Source organism: Pelodiscus sinensis, chromosome 5 (genome assembly GCF_049634645.1).
Source record: "Pelodiscus sinensis isolate JC-2024 chromosome 5, ASM4963464v1, whole genome shotgun sequence".
Lineage (NCBI taxonomy): Eukaryota > Metazoa > Chordata > Testudines > Trionychidae > Pelodiscus > Pelodiscus sinensis.
Window position 1 is genome coordinate 28,739,119 of NC_134715.1, and position 14,315 is coordinate 28,753,433.

A 14,315-nucleotide genomic window follows, 5' to 3' on the forward strand; every position below is an offset into this window, starting at 1 on the left:
CAATCCTGGTTGGGATCTCAGTATGCGAACGATGTTTGAGATCTTTCTGTTTTAACATCTACTCCCCTATATGCCATCATGGGAAGCAGACTTTTTATACTCATTCCTTCTCTTATGTTTATGTATTCATCACTACATGCATTTGTTTTGTTACACCTTTGTCTATAAGAGGAGTTTGTGCAGTTAGCTTTCAAGGAAAAAAAACGTTGAGTGAGTTCTGAAGGATGTTCATGACAGGAATCCTGCATTTTTTCCAAGTGTTTTGTTTGTATCCGTCTAGTACTCCCAGACTTAATGAGGAAAGTACTATTTGCTGGACTGGTACAAGCTGTTTATTATCCTCTGCTGTAAAAAAAGCAAAGAGAAACAGATGAGGGGAATAGGAATGTAAACAGATAGCTACTTAACTAGTGCCTGACTCAGCCGGGCCCACAGCACCATGGTTTGGGGGCTGCTCCAGGCTAGCTGGACCGGAGCAGCCCAATGGTGCAATGTGGTGGGTAGGTTAACCAGTTAAATATATAATTTAACCCATTAACATTTTTAATGGAATTTTATATCCCTGGAGGGGAATAATGAGAGAGCAAGAGCCCAGAGGTGGGATACTACACCATGAAGAAACGGGAGTGGTTTGGTTGGTAAAACCTCAGTGCAGGACTGAACCTTGTTAAATGCTGCAATGGTCTTGAAAGGTTCCTTCTATGAGGTTGCATACAAAATACTATAAACTATTTCTGTATCTCTATATTGTAACTTTTACAGTTAAGAGTTTGTATTACTGTTAAATATCTTACTCTACTATATCTGTCCAGTTTACTGCATCCTCTTTCCAAAAGCTGTAATAAATATTAACAGTATTTCATGTTAAGATACTATCATGACAAATTTTGATTGTGGCATGAGCTTGTATGTGAATCTTAGATTCAAGCCAATGAATGTTAAAACTTGCCTGGATCATATGCCAGCTGAAAAACAACTCTATACATTTGGTTAACATTTTTTTAACTAGGGCAATTCTGCAGAGCAGTTCACGAACATCAATCTTCTCATCACTCAAGGAAGGAAGCTTTCCTCTTTACGATGCAGAAACTGACACTGAAGCTGCAACTTTGCATTTCAAAGGTGTCCATTAATATAGTGAATCTATGGGTGCCCATATTGGTTAACCCAGTCTCTGACTTTCAAATGCTGAGTGCCTGTCGTTCTAACTGAAGTCACTGAGAACTGTGGGAGCTTAGCACCTCTAAAAAACAAGTCTGTAGTGTCACAAGTTAGGCACCCAAAACAAATAGACACACATGTAAATTTAGGCCTAAGTGACTTGGATAAGGCAACTGCAAGAGTTTGAAATAAGGACTCAAATGGAATTTCAGTAGATCTTGGCATACCGTCTTTGTGCTTAAATTGTGCCATTTGGATGAAGCTGTCCCTTTCAATTTAAGAGAAAGTAAAAAATCTTGAGCTTTGTCTTGTCATAGAGGCAGCCTGTTGGTATTTTTCTTGCTCTTGAGAAAAGATGGTTTCAAGAGTCCTAATCAGAGGCTAAGGAGACTTGGGTTCCATTCTCTGCTCTGGCAGTACTTGTTTGCTTTAGGCAGTGCTTTTGTGACAGTATTGCCCGGTGCTCAGTACTGGCACTTCCAGACACGGTACCAGCACCTCCAGTTAGAGCTCAACAACTTTTCCCTTGGAGTACCGGCACTTTTTAATACAAAAAAAGCCTGGCTTTAGGCAAGTCATTTGGTGTGTCTTTGCCTCCATTTCATTCTGTAAAATGGTCATAATAGCTCTTTCTCATGGACTCTGTATAAAGTGGGTGTAAAAATGCTGCCACTGGTAGAAGTGAATGGAACACTGTGATCCCTATACTCTTGATAACCTTTGAACAATATATGCCTTCTGAAGCATCATTTAAAAACTAATAATTTATTGGTCAACTGCTGTTGAAACATGGAGCAACGGTCTATGTAAAGTTCAGAATCTTCCCATATGATGTTACTAGAATATGTTCAAGACAGATGGCCTCACCTAGATAAAGATGTTAAAGAGATCTGTCCTAAATAAACGGCGATTTGCCTCCATAAACAGGATCATCAAGACGGCTGCGGGGAGAGAGGAGTGGAAATGGGAGGAAAAAGAACAATTTGCATTTTAGCATACACCAGTGGAGGAAGAATGAGGCTATGTGTACCATTTAAGGACACAAGTTTTGTCGTTCAAAGGTGTTAGGCCCTTCACCTCTCCGCTTGCGCGCCCCCCCCCCCCAAAAAAAGACAAGTTGGCAGCAGCACTTCCTTTCTTCTTTGCTCATTCTCAGGGTATATCTACACTGCATTCCTCTTTCGAGAGAGGAATGAAAATGCAGCTTAGCGAAACTGCAAATGAAGGATTATTTCGGAAAAAAAACCCAACTCTTCTTTTGAAATAACCCTTACTCCTTAAAAAATGAGGTTTAAGGGTTATTTCAAAAGAAGGGTTTTTTTCCAAAATAACCCCATCTCGGCAGCATTTTTTCTTTCAAAATAGGGTATTTTGAAAAAGCTCCCGGATGCTATTATGCAAATGAAGTGCGGGAAATTCAGATCCGTGCTTCATTTGCAATTTCGCTCTGCAGTATTTTCATTCCTCTCTTGAAAGAGGAATGCAGTGTAGACATACCCTTTGTTTCCTTGGTTACTCAATCTCTTTGTTACCTTATATTGCTATGTTTTATAGCTTCCCTCTTCACATTATCTAGCATAATGCTGCTTTCACTGAATACTAGAAGGGATCTTGAAAAGTCATCAAGTCCACTCATGGCACTACCAATAACTTTCATGAGTCATCCTGAGAACAATAAAAATCCAATTGTACCCTACCGCAATAAGATGGGGAATATAACAAAGACACTGCAGTGTCCAAACTCCATCTTCCTCTAACAATGGCTCTTAAAAATAGAATCTTCCACTCCTGGTTGCTGGCAGTCAGAACTCAGTGCCATGGGATGTTGTGAAGGCCAAAAGTATAAATCAGTTCCAAAAAAGTAGATACGTTCATGGAAGATAGGTCCATTGGTGGCTATCAGCCAAGATGGACAGGGATGCAGCCCCATGCTCTGTTTAGTGACACCTAGTGAGCATGGGCTTGCATCCCTGTCCATCTTGGATGATAGCCATCAACGGACCTATTCTCCATGAACTTACCTACTTCTTTTTTGGAACCAATTTATACTTTTGGCTTTCACAACATCCCATGGCAATGAGTTCTACTGGTTGTGTTAAGTGCTGTCGAACTACTGAAACCTCTTGCACAGGTAAAACAGAATTATGGCATACTAGATTAAATCAGTATTTATTTCTGTAACCTAGTAAAGAGATTTAAATAAACATCAGCGCTTGCCAAGCTACAATTTTTTTTCTTTTGATACTTGCTGCAGTGTTAACTCTTATAGCAGATTGCCCTAAAAGGATTCTTTCCCACTTAACACTGGTGTAATTCCAAGCAAATTACTGAAATCAATGGATATGTGCCAGTGTAAGTCAAAGGAGACTAGACCTTGTAATTTTTCAAACGAATAACAGCCATGTTTAATTGTCACTTACATTAAGTTGTGGCTGAACCAGCCTCATCTAACATGCTGTGGACTGGCAATGTAGACAAAGGCAATTGTAGAAATTATCTCAAAACTTGTACGCTAGCTAAGGTGCCTCCTTAGGTAAATCAGAGATGGCCATGCTGCCTCAGCAAACCATAACCTGCTCTGTTCATGACAGCTCTAAAGCTACGCCTACACTATGAGTTTTCTTGGCAAAAAATATGCTAATGAGGAACTGATTTGCATGAGTCACAAGCTCATTAACCCCAGCACAAAAACAGATCGGCAGAAAATACGGAAATGAGATTGCAACTCATGCAAATGAGTCCCTCATTAGCATATTTTTTGCTGAGAAAACCAACAGTGCTTAAGATTATTGTTAAATTTGGTTGAAAGCTCTGTCGAGATGGACCCAGAGAAAAGCTGAACCCAAAAACATCCACTAATAAAACATTAAGGGCTCGTCTACACTGGCCCCTTTTCCGGAAGGGGCATGTAAATTTCATGAGTCGTAGTAGGGAAATGCGCGGGGGATTTAAATATCCCCCGCGGCATTTAAATAAAAATGTCCGCCGCTTTTTTCCGGCTTTTAAAAAAGCCGGAAAAGAGCGTCTAGACTGGCCCCGATCCTCCGGAAAAAGCGCCCTTTTCCGGAGGCTCTTATTCCGTAGGAATAAGGGTGCTTTTTCCGGAGGATCGGGGCCAGTGTAGACGCTCTTTTCCGGCTTTTTTAAAAGCCGGAAAAAAGCGGCGGACATTTTTATTTAAATGCCGCGGGGGATATTTAAATCCCCCGCGCATTTCCCTACTACGACTCATGAAATTTACATGCCCCTTCCGGAAAAGGGGCCAGTGTAGACGTAGCCTACGAGATTGAGCTACTGGCAAAGGCAGTCCTGTTAAAAATAGGTTTTTTGCTTTACTTCAAAATTATAAAAGTTTCTGCAACTAGCTAAATAAAAATATTTTATCTTCCAGTAATTCTGGCATCATCATCAACCCCACCTTTTTTATGTTTCCAGCTATGACTTTTCAGCTTTTTTATAAATGTGTGTATCTGCAATGTTAAGTGTCACTCCAAATTCTAGCTGACCACTGGATGGTGCTCACTACAATACTATTCCCCTGCCTACAGCTGTACACAGAGAAGAAATGTTTCCTTTTAAAAGATGTAGAAAAGTACCAAAGGACAATGGAACAAGCACCTTTTTAATGTTTTGTCTGAAAGTATCAGGGCTGTTAGATATTTAAAACACCATCTTTCTTTTTCTTAAGCGTTCAGACCATGAACGCTTTGAAAAACTTTAGGTCAAAAAGACACATAGGATAAGACTATCTCACCCTCCTCTCCAAGGATCTCAAAATTATTTTCAGAGACTGATTCAATTCATACCTCTGTGAGTGGGTAAGTAATATTCATGTTTTGTAAAAGAAAGCTGAAGTACAAGCATGCTATTTGACCTGCATAAGGTTCCAGTTTATTTCCTAGTCCTGCATTTTAACCATATGACAATCCTGCCTCCACTAAGAGGCAACGAAATTACCAAAGAGAAACATTGCTAATGTTCCATTTACAGTGGGCCAGATTTTCCTAAATCTGTGCTTATTTGCTCTCAAGTGCCAAAAAAATTGGCCATGTAGCTACTAGATTTCCATATGCAAATCTGAGCTGTAAGATACACAGACTTTGACTTTAGTACACCACAAATACAAATAATGAGGCAGGATAAGGTTTATTAGAAAATGTGGCCCTGGGTATTGCAGGAAAAAAAATGTTAGAAGCAGTTATTAAAAACTCCAACAGCATTTTCAGTCTTTCTGTGCCATTGGTACTCAACATTTTATATTGTTCCTGACAAACGTGGAGAATTGCCAGGATATGGAGATACTCTGTTCTCCTTTTGATTTGCCTTTGGTTTTGTGATTCAGCCTTTGTATGTTGTAAATGTTGTAAACTCATGGGATGGGATTTAGGTGAATATATGTATGTCCCTGCAGGACAGATGAAGTGAACATTAAATTGTAATTATCTGGCTAACTTTCACCCATGTCAAACAGTACTGAAATTATATGTTACATAAAGAAGAGCATGAACCAAAACTCAGGCTAAATATTAGTAAAGTTTGGAAAAGCTTGGATCCAGAGCTGAATGTCACAGCCAACCTCTGTCTATAATTGCCAAACTGAAATGCCAGGTCTAAATACAGTCAGATTTCAGAAAAGCTCACTAAGACCTGAGCCTCAAACTTTGCCATTCAGGTCCCTGTCTAGAAGTAATGTGAAAGCCTCCTCTGATAGCCCAGTTTAAGAGACAAGTTCAGAGGTGCTTTAAATCAAGACATTAAGGGCCTCATGCAACTTCCATCAAAGTCAGTGGGAGCCTTTCCACAAAGCTGAATGAGGAATTAAACAAAACTGGGCAGAGAAAGTGACAGCCAAAGAAGGAATATGCAAGCACATCATATCCTTTGGAATGTGCACTACATTGCTTGTGAGAAAGATCTTGGCTTCCCTCCTAATATTCTGCAATTCACAAACAATACTTAATTAAGTCTTATACTATGCCTGAGGTAGGCAACTGTTATTATGGCCCTTTTACTGATGGGGAAGTTGAAGTACTGAAGCAAAATGCAGGACAATGTAGCACTTTAAAGACTAACAAGATGGTTTATTAGATGATGAGCTTTCGTGGGCCAGACCCACTTCCTCAGATCAAATAGTGGAAGAAAGTAGTCACAACCATATATACCAAAGGATACAATTTAAAAAAATGAACAAATATGAAAAGGACAAATCACATTGCAGAACAGAAGGGGGATGCGGGGGGGGGGGGGGGGGGGGGAGGAGGAAGGAAGGTAAGTGTCTGTGAATTGCTGATATTAAAGGTAGGGAGAGTGGGATGTTTGTGAGTTAATGGTATTACAGGTGATAATTGGGGAAACTGTCTTGGTAATGGGTGAGAAAGTTCAAAGACTTGTTAAGTCCTTGTTGGTAAGTGTCGAATTTTAACATGAATGACAGTTCAGAGGATTCCCTTTCAAGTGCAGATGTAAAAGGTCTTTGTAGCAGAATGCAGGTGGCTAAGTCATTTAGAGAGTGTCCTTGAAGTACTGAGTAACTTATCCAAAACCATGTAACAGAAGGGTAAGAATACAATGCAGATCTTTCTAATTCCCAGTTCTTTGCTTAAATGACAGGATTAATTGGCTTTCAAATGCTGTGGCTAGGCATTAATGCCAGCAGTAGATATTTACAAGAACTGGTCAAATGTTTTCATTGTTTGATAGCTAAAATGTCTTTCAGTGTAAAATGCCTTTTTGCCAAAATAGAATTTTCTATGGGAAATGTTCTTTGTAACAAAAAAATGGAAAAACAAAACAAAATATGTATTGTTTCTGTTGAAAAGGAAAACCTGAAAGTTTGTGGCTGGTTGGATGAAAGTTCTAAGTAAACCCAAATATTTTTGCCCAAACAAGTGAAATATTTGGGGTAGGGAGTGGAGAACTTTAGGAGGAAAATGAATAAATTTTCACATTTCTTGAACTGTTTAATGGAGAATCCTCCCCGTATCTACTTGTTTATTCTAATTTCTACCTCAAATAGGCTGAAGTTTAGTATTAGTTTTAAAAGCTCCTTTTGGAACGCTCCAAAATCCACTTCACACACTTTACTCTGTCTTTAGTTTTTCTCCCTTTCTCTGACTCTCCTCCCTGGAAATCTATTTGCTGACACACTATTTAGATTGTCTATGTTTTCTAAATCCCCTTCCCTCCCTCCCCCCCCCCCCAGGTCTTTATTCAAATTGCTGGTCAGTAATTTTTTCCCTATTTTAGTTCTGAGCCTTGTTTTGCCTAGGAACAAATCATGACACACCCCCCACTGCTGTCCAATCCCTTTTTCTGCTGACGCCATGTGTTTGTGTTATGCTGCTTGTCCCAAGCTAACCTCTCACTGTGTCTGTGTTGTTGATCAGATGTACTTCTGTTAACACCCAGAATATGGACAGACTGTCTGCGAGACTGAGCATGTTAGCTCATGGTGTGCTTCGTTTAGCTGCCACTCAAAATTATTAACAACTGATCACATTCTGCACTGAGGAGTGTTTGCCCAGAAAGTTAGAGGAGATTTTAGATGTAACAGAATTTTTCAATTCACATTTTCTAGGAGACACTGACATTCTCTTACGAAGAGCACTTAGTAGCAAATACTATAATGATGAAAATGTTTCCATTACATTAGCCACTTATTTTTTTCCTTCTAGACTGACCTATTCCCCACAGTAAGAAATTGTCACGCTTTTTATTTACGCACATTACACTTAGGCCCCAATCCCGAACTGATCTCTGTGCAGGTACAGAGGTCCACCTTATAGGATCTGTGCCTGACTCAGTGGCACCCTCTTTCACAAAGAATATGAAATGGGTCAGTCAGTGAGCAAGGTGAACATTCATCAGAAGAGGGCATCACTGAGGGCCTGATTGTGATATAAGGTCAATGAAATCAGGGTAAAAGTACAGAATCAGGCCCTGAATGTAGATTTCATGTGAGGAAGAACTGACATCTAGCAAGCAACATAACTAAGTCCTGTTTGCTACCATTGCTACCCTATATGTTGGCCTGGCCTAGGGATTTTGGGGTGGTACAGGTGATATTTTCTTGAGGTAAACACCCAAGCTTACCTGATTCATTTTCAAACAAAAATTGTAAGTGATGAGGGATTTTTCAGTTCCCCTGACTCTCCTGCTGCTGAAGAGGATCCCAGGAGTATATTCCTATCCACTTTTGCAGTTCGTTTTTCTTTATTTATATTTTCAAGTCTCTTGCACACTGAAAGGAACAGAGATTAACTTTTGGGTTTTTTAAAATGAAAACAGATTCTTCATGGGGTCCAAAGGCTGGAGCTGCTAACATTGGCCTTATGTGAGTTCCCTGTAGTTCATCAGTATAGCATGGAGCTGTTAAGAAGGCCTTGTTCTAAGGAATCTTGACAGGACAATCTTTAGGGTGAGACACTTTTTTCTGGATGAGAGAGGGATGTGTATGCTGGAATCTTGAGGGGAAAAAAATCTTAGAGAAGCTGCAGTGTCCCAAGAAAGGCCAATGTCTGTTCCAGAGTTCATTGATATTTGATTCACTAAATAAAGCTGGACATAGAAAAATCCAAGCCACAAAGCTAAGATCCTGAGTGAGAGTCAAGCTTCCCTACTATATGGTGTCTTTGACACAGGGATTTTGGTTTGGCCAATTACAGAAAACAGTCATGGCCAGCAATGAATCTGGATCCCATCTAACTCCGGTCATCTGAAGAAGTGGGCTGTACCCACGAAAGCTCATGATACCATCTACATGTTTAGTTAGTCTATAAAGTGCTACCAGACCATTTGTTGTTTTCATCTAATCACAGTTTCTCAAAGTTTGGAGTTTTGAATCTAGATTTCCCACTTCTATCTGATTGAAATTTAGGGCTGAGCATCCTAGAGCACAGAATTAAGCCACCTTTGGCCAATTGGGGTTTTGTGCTGTTGTGGGGTAGTGTAGGCTCTCATCTCACAACACACCCCTTTGCATGCCTCCTATGACATGGATCTAGCCCATATATACTATTACAGTAGCATATCAGGTCCAGATTAAAAGACAGAATTTATCAGTAACAGGATTAATGGCCATGCTGGCTGGAGAGCTTGTGGCTAAGACAACCTGATTATAGAATCAGCCCCACCTAAAGATGGCTGCAGTAATAGGAGAGCTTCACTTGAGTGGCATTAAAACCCAGCTGGGCAATATTGGTGTGTGAGTTAGGTAGGTGGCTTAGAGCAGTAAAGAAAGTGCTGTAGATAGAGAAGCTTGGGAGTAGCTCACGATCAAGCAAGAAGAGACTGGAAAACCTGGAGGGGAGTTTAAGCAGGGACAAGTGCGGTGCAAGTAAAGAAGGAGAATTTGTTGCTCAGTACAGAGCCCTGGGCTGGAATCCAGAGTAGGAGGTGAGACTAGACCTACAAGCCCATTGCAAAGCTTATTGAGCCTAGTAAGGGGGCTGCAGGCTAAGCTTTAGAGATGTTCTGAGAAAAAAACCCAGAGAACATGAAAGGACTCTGTATTAAAGGTGTTTTGGAACTCTTTAGTTTGGATAACTGTGACCCTGAAAGGAGTAGGTGATTCTGCTGAAGGGATGAATTACTGAAAGAGAAACTACCAGGCCTCTGCAGTGACCATTAGCAGGGGAATTAGAGATCAGAGAAGTAAGAGAGTGGCTATGCCTGGCCATGAGGAGGAGCCAGTGAGTGGCCTCTCTTACACTATCCTTGCTACTTTTTTTTTATTAAAAAAAAATTGATATATTTAGGGCAACAAAGCTGAGCAGATCAGAGGTTGAAGCACCCAGATTCTTGAGGTAGGCAATAAGTAGTTGATAAAAATAACAGACAGTTGGGGACTGCTGTTGATGTTATGTATGAATAGGATTAAGGAATAAGCTCTAATACTGTCCTGACCAAAATTCCTGGTGGCCCAATGGAAGTAGAATTGTGCCAATACTGACAGCTTCTGACAGTCCCGCCTTCAGGTGTTGATATTTTTATTTTCATGTTGTTCATCTGAAATGCTCTTAGAATTATCATTTGCAATGTCCATGTGTGTAGGGTGTGTTTAATTATATTTACTTCTATTGTGGTGACCAAGGTATTAGTCCAGATTGGGGCTCTCAGCTTGTCTTCCTAGGAGTGTGTCCAGTACATGGCACAGGGAGGCTCCAAATTGCTTAAAATGGTCTCTCTCTTCCTTGTCTGAAAAGGACACCTCCCACTACCCCAAGTACACTGTGAACAGTGATACATATAATAATAGTATTGTCCCTTGCAGTGGCACTCTTGAGGGTAAGACTAACCGGAAGACTCAGTTTCTCCATCTCTTAAGCACATACTACTTAATCCATCTAGATTAATTAGATGTCAAGACTGATGCATGTTGGCTTTTTTTCTTACTGGCACAAGTGTTTTCTTGATAATGGTGTACAATTAGCTAAACTTTGTTTTTCCCACAGTGTAGTTCCTGGCTCTGGGATCTTGGATTTTCATTAAAAATCCTAGAAATGATCACTGGCAATGTGAAAAAGAATATGATAGGTACATAATGTCTACTTTAGAATCATCATGTCTGCTACATGGGTGCAAACAATGAACTTAGGCCAGGTCAACACTGGCAGAGAAAATCGATGCACGATATGCATCTCCAACATGTGAATTGAGTAGCTGGAGTCAACATACCTTGCACCGATTTTGCCCCCCACTCTCCTGGGAAGCTCTATGGCAGGAGGTTGACAGGAGAAATACTCCCGTTAACTTCCCTTACTGGCACCTATGGGGGTGCCCTCCTCATTTGATTTAGCAGGTCTTCACTAGACCCTGCTAAATTGAACCCTGGAGGATCAATTGCCGGAGCATCAATCCTCAGCAAGTGGAGATGTGTCCTTAGTCTTTGGAGGCTTATACAGCTGAATCCTTTGCATCTATTGTCTGCCTTCCTGTGGTCACTGATACTTAACCAAGCAGTGCAGGTGTGAAAACCTATTGTTTTACCCAAGTTGAGGGGGAGCACAACCACTCCCAGGATAGGATATATTCAATATTTGTGAAGTGTGCAAAAATGTCACTGAAAATGCAATTTTCATTATTTGCAAGCTAAAAATGTGTCCAGTGACTTCATGAAAAGAAATGTCTACTCTCAGTGTTGACAGATACTTAACATTTCAAGGACATGGAGTCCCACACAGTAACTAATAATATTTCTAAAAACAAAATCACTTCTGCCTGGCTGTACCAATATTTTCATTATAAATGAGGAAATTTTGGTCAAATAAATCCATGGAGAGTTGCTCAAAGGCCAAGATTCCTGGGCTTGACTCAAATAGTCATTCCCAGTGGTTCACTCTGGGGACAGGACACTATAGAAGAAGATAAATCCAAAAGCAAGGTTTGGGTTCATCTTGCCTCATAATAATTATCATTCTCATCTAGTGGCTTTAACTTTTTTTCCATAAATTAAACAGTTTCAGGAAGATTAAAAAGCACAGTGAGCTAACATGAAGATGTCATAGGTGCAATAAAATGTAAGCTTTTCTTCAAAGTATCCATAAATGCTTTATAAACTACATCCTGTACCCAAACGGCTAGACACCACAATGTTTATGGAAAGTGTGAGGCTTGTGTGTATGTTCATGCTAGGAGCACTTCTTTGTTGCAAGTAATCAAGACCTTTACTTTTGTTCTATGCAAAATAGGGTAGCATAGTGTCCCACTGCTCAGTTCAGCTCAGTTTACTGAATGTCCAACTCTCCTGCCTGTTTTACTTTCATGAATTGCTTCTATCTAACTGCTGATCGGATCCCAAAAAAACCTGGCTTATTTTAGGTGTTCTATAACAGTGTTTCTCAACCTTTTTTTTTTTTTTTTTTTAAAGTACCCCTAGTCTAACCCAATGCCCTCACCCCTCCTGCAGAACTAGGAACACCTTGACCTCTGCTCCAACCCAGTGCACCAACCTCTCCTGCAGAGCCAGGCCGCCTTAGCACCCCCGCTCTAACCCAATGCCATCCCCCAGAGCCATGCACCTGCAGCTCCCTGCCCCAATCCAATGCCCCTTCCCTCCCCCAGAGCCAGGCAGCCCCAGATTCTTTTATTATTCTGGCTGCCTGGGTCTCACCGGAGCTGCTGCAGCCGTGTGCTTTTCCCTCCAGTCTGGGCAGAATGGCCAGGATCTGTCCAGGTGCGCAGCTCCGAAAGTCAGTTGAACATTCGCTTGAAGGCAGGTGCCGCTGCCCCTCCCCAAATCCTGGACACTTTTTGTGTTTTAAAAAAGCCGGCTGGTAATTAACATGGGGAACAGGAGGACATATCTGAGAAAAACCGGCCGTATGGTAACCCTACCTTTGAAGTGCCCATGCCCGCTTCAACAGTTTGTCAGTAGGGAGCAAGTGGCTCTCCAGTGCTGGGCTCGCTGTGGGGGCTGTGCACTCCCAACCCAGTCTGGTTCCCCCTAGCGTGGCACCCAGGCGCAACTGTTCAACCTACTCCCCCCTCACTACGCCACTGGCTAAACCTGTCCCCCAACTTGGAACTGCCCTGGGTTTCACCAGAGCCGCTGCAGCCACCAGGCTGGGGCATGTACACAAAGAGGATGTTAACATCCTGGCATTAAATTTGACAGGCACGTGCTGCCGCCTCCTCCCCAATCCCCTTTGTAGGGCAAAATCCTGGACATTTTTTGCTAAATTTCACTTGTGTTGATGCACCCCCCCAGACTTCTCTCACGTACCCCTAAGGGTACACATATCACTGGCTGAGAAACACTGTTGTAGAAGATTCTTACAGCCATGGCACCATATCTAGACAACTGCATTCCTCAGGCATACTGGCACTGCCTACTGCAAAGGTGAAGCTGTGTAGGAATTAAAGTGAGGAGTCCTGTGGCACCTTATAGACTGACAATTTTATTTGGGTATAAGCATTTGTGGGCTGGAGTCCATTTTATCAGATGTATTAAATGCCAACTTTGGTTTGGCTGAGTTGATACAAAGATGGGAGTGTTGCATCACTATGCCGAGTACCAGGCTACATCTACACTACCCCCTTTTGTGGAAGAGAATATGCAAATGAGGCAAAGTGGTGAATATTGTCATGCCTCATTTGCATACTTAATGAGCAGCCATTTTTGCCCATGGGGCTTTTGTGCAAAAAGGAGCCATCTACATGGCTCCTTTTTGCACAACCCCCCTCCTCTTGAGCAAAAGCCGTTCTGCCTGAAAAAAGTGGCAGAACAGCTGTTGCACAAGGGGGGCGTACTGCAAAAATGGTGGCTCATTAAGTATGCAAATGAGATGCAGCAATGGACACTGCTTTGCCTCATTTGCATATTCTCTTGCACAAGAAGGGACAGTCTAGACATAGCCTCAGTGTAAATGTGGCCCACTCTCAACAGTTGATATGGTGCGAGTATGGGGTGGAGGGGTGTGTTTGAGAGAATTACTTTCTGTAGTGAGCTAGCTATTTCCAGTCTCTGTTCAGATCCTGATTAATAGTGTCAAGTTTGCATATGAATTCTAGCTCTGAAGTTTCATGCTGGAATCTGTTCTTGAAGGTTTTTCCCCCTCAAGTATGGCATCAAAAACCAATACAACACTTCAACCTCTCTGCACACTCAATAAGAGATCTAAAAATGGCCATCCTTTAACAAAAAAAAATCTTCAAAAACAGACTTCAAAGAGAACCTGCAGAGCTGCAATTCATTTGCAAACTTGACACCATTAATCAGGACCTGAATAGGAACTGAGAATGGCTGGCTCACTACAAAAGCAATTTTCCCTCTCTTGATAGTCAGACCTTCTCATCAACTGTTAGGAGTGGGCCAGATCCACCCTGACTGAATTGGCCTCATTAGCACTGTCCCTCCACCTGATAAGGTAACTCCCTTCTCATGTGCTAATGTATTTAGTATACCTGCCTCTGTAATTTCCATCCTATGCATCTGACAAAATAGAATTTTGCCCATGAGAGATTGTGCCCAAATAAACCTGCTAGTCTCTAAGGTGCCATAGAACTCCTTTTTTTTGTCCCAAGCCAATTCGTTTCAATGTAAGCAGCTGGCAGAAGTGGGCCTTTCAGATAAGAGCAGGGGCTTTGCGGATGAGCTCAGATCATTGATTTGGGGTGGAGGGAGAATATGTGAAAGTGGCTATGAGAAGGGGCAG

The 14,315-nt window shown here is 41.5% G+C and overlaps 1 long non-coding RNA gene across 1 annotated transcript in view; it reads left to right on the forward strand.

Annotated features, from left to right (window-relative positions):
* Positions 1-8,330: 8,330 nt before the first annotated feature.
* Positions 8,331-14,315, forward strand: part of LOC142829561 (uncharacterized) — a 68,060-nt gene continuing 62,075 nt past the window's right edge. The window contains exon 1 of the long non-coding RNA XR_012904067.1: positions 8,331-9,555. This is a non-coding gene — a long non-coding RNA (uncharacterized LOC142829561). The remainder of the gene's footprint in view (positions 9,556-14,315) is intronic.